This window comes from Vicia villosa, linkage group LG4 (genome assembly GCF_029867415.1).
Source record: "Vicia villosa cultivar HV-30 ecotype Madison, WI linkage group LG4, Vvil1.0, whole genome shotgun sequence".
NCBI lineage: Eukaryota > Viridiplantae > Streptophyta > Magnoliopsida > Fabales > Fabaceae > Vicia > Vicia villosa.
In genome coordinates, this window is record NC_081183.1 from 192,333,807 (window position 1) to 192,339,806 (window position 6,000).

Below are 6,000 nucleotides of genomic sequence, written 5' to 3' on the forward strand. Positions count from 1 at the left end.
GGGTTTTGCATTTTATCAAAGGTGTTTGAATCTATGAGGCCTCAAATGAACCTCAAGGTACCTCATGTGTCTCAAAATATCCATGTCAATTATCAAACTTCAATCCCAAGGATTTCCCATTCAAATGCTCAGATGATCAATAATCGACTATGTTGACTAAAAAGTCAACTATAGTCAAAGTACAGTCAAACTTCAAGTTTTTGGTCAACATCAAGTATGTGAGGTTATATCCATCATTTGATCAAAGGTTGATCAGGATCCATCAATAGAAACTCAGAAATGAACAAGTTCAAATGGTTCAAATTAGGGTTTTTTATAGGAAAAGTCATCTCAACTTTGACTGGGCATAACTCTCTCATACTTTATTAGAAATTCCTCACTCAAAGCCTATTTTGAAGGAAATTGGATTCTCTACAACTTTGTCTTTCACAAGCCAAGGCCAGAAATGCTTCATTCAAGAGATATGGTTCAAAACATTACAGGTCCTTCTAGAAGATCGCAAAAAGCAGTTTTTTGTCAAAGGGCATATCATCAAGATAAAATCTCCAAATGAAAAATATGTTCCAAAGTGGCTTATAGAGGACATCTTGAGGTTTCCAAAAAGTCTTAGAACTCTTCCATAGCTTAAAAATTGAGGGAGATATGCCTTGTCAAAGTTGGTCAATTTTGGGTGAGGTGCATGAAGCAAATAAGGGTCAAAATGGATTTTCTTGCAAAAGGACCCAACTTTTTATGGCCCAATCTTGTTTCTCAAGTCATCAAGGGAATCCAATCTCAAAGCCACGAATTATTAGGTTTTATTTGATTTTATATGGTTTTTATTCATTTAAATGGTGATTAAAAGTCAAATAAATCAAGTGAAAATCAAATATTTGATTAGAGGCCTCATAATGATCAATTCCAATCAGCAATTACACTATATTTCAATATAATTTTCATTCATAAAGAGATTGGAAAGAGAAGGAGCAATATTGATCAAATTTGGAAAGATTAAATTCAAGTTTCAATCAAATTTTCAATTTCATAAATCATGAATATTTTATTCAATTATTTAACCTAATATTCTCCACTATAAGTATAGAATTTAGGGCAATGCATTAGGGGTTGGAAATTCTGGGAAAAGGAGCCATATTCAAGAAGCAAAAATTCATCAAGAACTTGAAAATCGGTTTTGAAGAATTAAGGCGTTTCAAAGGGATGTGAAGATCGCAAAACGTTCATTGGATCATCTTGAAGCTATCTGGATTGTTGCACTACACCAACACCCCCAGAATCACCTCCATATAGGCCAAGGTAAGTCTCTTTAAACTTGAACTCGATTACGATAATTCATGCATCTCCATTGAATTTTGTTTGCATATTATGAATTCTCAGCCTAGCCACATTCAACAAAAGCCTGGTTTTTTTATTATTTTGTTTATATTATTAATATAATTATAATTAACTTAATATATTTTACTATATTATAATTTGATTTTTGAATTAAATTAATAATAAAATTAATATTAAGATTTTATTTATTATTCGTTTTGATCGAATTAATCGGTCGCGATGGTTAATAATCAATTATTTAATTAATTAAATAATAAATTCAAATAAGGCTTATTTTGCTAAATGGTTTTAACCAATTCTATTGGTTACGATGATTAGCAATTTTTATCAATTCGTTATTATTTTTAATCAAATCTATTGATTATGAGGAGTAACGATAATTAATAATCCATTTAAAATACAATTAATTTGTTAATGGTTATAATCGAATCTATCGATTAGGACAGTTAACAATCCTTCGCTAATTTATTAATCATTTTAATCAACTCAATTGATTGTGACGGTTAATAATAAAATAATTCAATTTCCAAAACAATTAAATAATTTAAATTATTTAAAATACACACATTTGCTATTCGTGATAATCGAATCTATCGATTATAGTGGTTGGCAATCCTCCCTTCAATCCGTTAGCCATGGTAATCAAACCTATTGATTATCACAACTAACGGTAACATATTAAAATCAGGGTTGTACGCCCAAATCCTAAAACACTTCCCAAACCTTTTCAAATTCCTAGTACCAAACTACAGATTATCATAGGCCATTCAAAAAGCCTTTGATGCAATTTCCAACCATATCAAATCAAATTCCAAATTCTAAGGCGTACAACCCTGTCCCCGAACTACGTAGACTCTGATCCTCCATAAGGAGGTACGTAGGCAGTTGGCAACAAGGCGAGTCCCCTCCCCCATAAATCTCCATTTTCCCCTATTCAATTCCTTAGCTATTAACCTTAACTTTTAGCCATAAAACTTGACCCTTAGATTCAAAGCCAATAGGAAAGGGTTGAGGCTGCCTAACACCTTCCCTCGACCTGAATATAGTATCTTACCCCGATCTCTTAACTGCGCGAGGTTTCCTATTCGCCTTGGTAGAATAGGTGGCGACTCTAAACATTAAATTTTTAGGCAGGCTGCTACACTATTATGTAGATAGACTGATGATCACATCTCATGGATCATGGGTAAGGAGTTAACAAGTTTTAACATAAGTATGAATATTAGGAGTAATATTTATACTGGATTGACCCTCTATGAAAGTACTACATTGTATATTATGCAAAGTGTCATAAGTTATTCTCATGGTAATAGTGGTGTATACCAACCACCCTTCAACTTGAAACCACTATGAACCTTAGATGTAGAGTCGAGTACTTTATTGATGATCAAACATTGTCTGTAACTGGATGACCATAAAGATAGTTGATGAGTACTCCACAAAGCATGATGAGGGACATGAGTGACCTAGAAGGAATATCATGTGTAACAAGATAAATGTCTACATGCCCAATATTGAACTGGACAAGGGTGACATGATCTATGCATTGTGTTTAATATAGACATTAGGGTAAAAGGGTAATTGTACACACAATTATTATCAAGAAAAAAGTTTTGTCAGATCACATGACATTTTCGTGACTTGGGTACCAGCGATATGTTGCTAGATACTGATCACTTTTTATTATGTTAAATGCGTAATTTAGTATAATTGCCAACGTCGCGGAAACCTACAGGATTACACATATAAGGACATATTGATGAGATATGGAATAAATAAGGAACACCGTAAGGTAAGATGAACTTAAGTGAATTGAAGAACACCGTAAAATACTGTGCACTTAAGTAGAATACAGAATATGGTAAGATATTACACGCTTAAGTGATATGCAGTACACCATAAGGTATGGTGTACGTGCACTTAAGTGGAACTTTTAATAGAACCCTTGTGCAAAAGCATTCTTACTTCATGAAAATTCCATATGTGAAACCCTGACCATATTTTCTTTCTCTCACTCACTCTAAGCCTCATTCGTTGTAGCTAATACTGAGACTGAAGGCACTCTGTTCGCGTGGACTAAGTAGAGGCGTTGTTCTTCATTCAACGCTCATGATCATTCCTTTGATTCTATGTAAAAGACTATAATCACCACAGGAGGAAAATGTTTCCATCACCGATCAAGCTCATTCGTAAGGATCACTAAAGGACAAAATTTGTTTTCCGCTACGCCTTATATCACAATTTCCCTTCACTAGTGAGATGATCACCATGTAGTTCTTCATCGCTGGACTTAACGATTATTTCATCCATAAAAACATCTAATGTTTTTACCTAATTCTACCTTTAAGATTTTATTCATCATCCTCTAGTATGTTGCCCTCACATTCTTCAAGTCGAAAGGCATCACCTCATATTGATAATTGTCTCACTCAGTCATGAATGTTATTTTCTCCATGTCTAGCTCATGCACGAGTAACTGGTTATATTCAGAGCACACACCCATGAATTACAAGAGTTTGTAACTAACTGAATTATCTACCAACTTGTCTATATTTGGAAGTGGATATGAATCTTTGGGACACACCCAATTGAGTTTGGTGTAACCAACACTTATTTTCCACTTTTTCGAGGCCTTTTTGACTAGTATGATATTAGAGATCCATTTAGTGTATCTCACTTAGAAGATAAAGTTAGCATCATCAAGCCCTGAACTATCTTCATGGTTGCTTCAACCTTCTCCGGGGACTGTCGCCTTCTTTATTGAGCCAAATATCCGGTGGGAGGATCCATATTCCATGATGGCATATGCCACGATCAAGTCTATGCCAAAAATTTCGTCAAAAGAGATTGTGAAAATGTCAGCATTGGATATAAGACACTCAACAATCCTCTTCTTCGTTGCGATTGGCAGATCATCACCTATACGAATCGATCGTTCTTGGTTATCATCAAGTTGGACGGTTTCAAACTCGTCGTCTAGAACCGACCTTAAGGATTTCATCATGATTCACAATGACATACTAAGTTAATCACCCTGTAGGATTTCTTCTTTTCTAAGTCAAGGTGGATCATGCCAACTCCTTCACGAACCTTTTTTTCCTCTCATAGACGACGAAAACGACCACGATGGGCTTCTTCAATATTGTTTCATGTATAAGGAAAACTCCACATAAATTGGTCACTATAATAACTGGCTCACGCTAACTGTTATGATATTTCATCTTCTAATAGACTGTGGAGGCCACTGCGTATGATGCCGCTATAAACGATCTTCCTAGAATGCTGTTGTAGACGCTCTCACAAAGGATAGCGGGGAAGCATACTTTCACTGTTCTCTTGTTTTTACCTTCTTTGAAAGAGATTGGTAGATCTATGGTTCCACATGGAAGAGTGAAGAAGTCATTGAATGCAAAAGATTTTCGCTTTCACACAACTTCAAATCTTGTATGCACCATTTTAATCCCATGAAAGCCCTGAGGTACATCAACTCACATTAGTTTCCGTCATCAATGGGGATCCCAGATCTTGAGTGATTGGTTATGGAAGAGGTTACAACCAGTTGAAGTGTAGCATTAATAGTTACATCAACTTTCTTGTGGTCTCGAAACCCTATAATAAGTCTATCTTCTTATGTTTTGATTGTTGTCGACGATTTCAATGGAGTTCATGATTGAGCCTCTTTCTTGCTAGAAGATCCGATACCATCTGATTTCAAAGACGAAGGTAGGAGACGATCACGGTGTTGGAGAAGCTATATCATTTTTGGCGGTTGAATCAAAGGCCATCTTCAGGGTTGGGAATAGGCTGAGTCAAGTTAGGCTTTACCAAACCCAAGCATGGTCTCCTAAAAAAAACGAAAGTCTAAGCCTAATATGTAGTATGTCATAGGCTTATTTTTAGAACTGAGTTTGACCTTTTCAAAAGCTTGGTTGACATGTTAGCCAAGTTAAAAGCCTATTTTATTTAGGCTATGTAAATAAACAATTCAAATAATATTTAAATAAGCTAACAAAATAAAAGATCAATGAGACAAAAAAATTATTTGCATTGACTTATCTGAGCTTATCGACTATTTGTTAATTGAACTTATGAAAACAACTTATGACATTATTTGTAAGATGTTTTCATTATTTTGTATTTTAATTCAAAGTACAAAATGCAATATAATAATAAAAAAATTATTTATATTTATTTAAATAAACTGATGTGATAGGCTTAATTTTTTTTTATGGCTTGAGACCTACCCTTTTTAGTTAAATATGCCTAGAAAAAAACCTAGGCATATGTAGGTTGGGTCGTATGCCTTTGTTAGTTGGTCTGACATGTTCTCACCCCTAAGTGTAACTGGTGTTGTGTTTCGTGACTTTGAATCAAAAGGAATTTGACTTAGGAAATTCGCAAGAATCATAAATCATTTTTCATATACAACACCACTGTTGCACTAACAAGTGATAAATGCTTGGTGAAATGGTGTAGTAGAGTTTTGATGCTGCAAGGCAAGATAAATTTTTATTGTTACGACACGAGAGTGGAACTACAAAAGTAAATGTAGTTATGATTCAAAGTATACATCATATTTTCTGTGAGATGTCTCATATATGAGGGGCGATTATGAATTTCTCTTACTTCTCGACTTGAAATGTGGGAGGTTGTCTGATGACCTCTAAT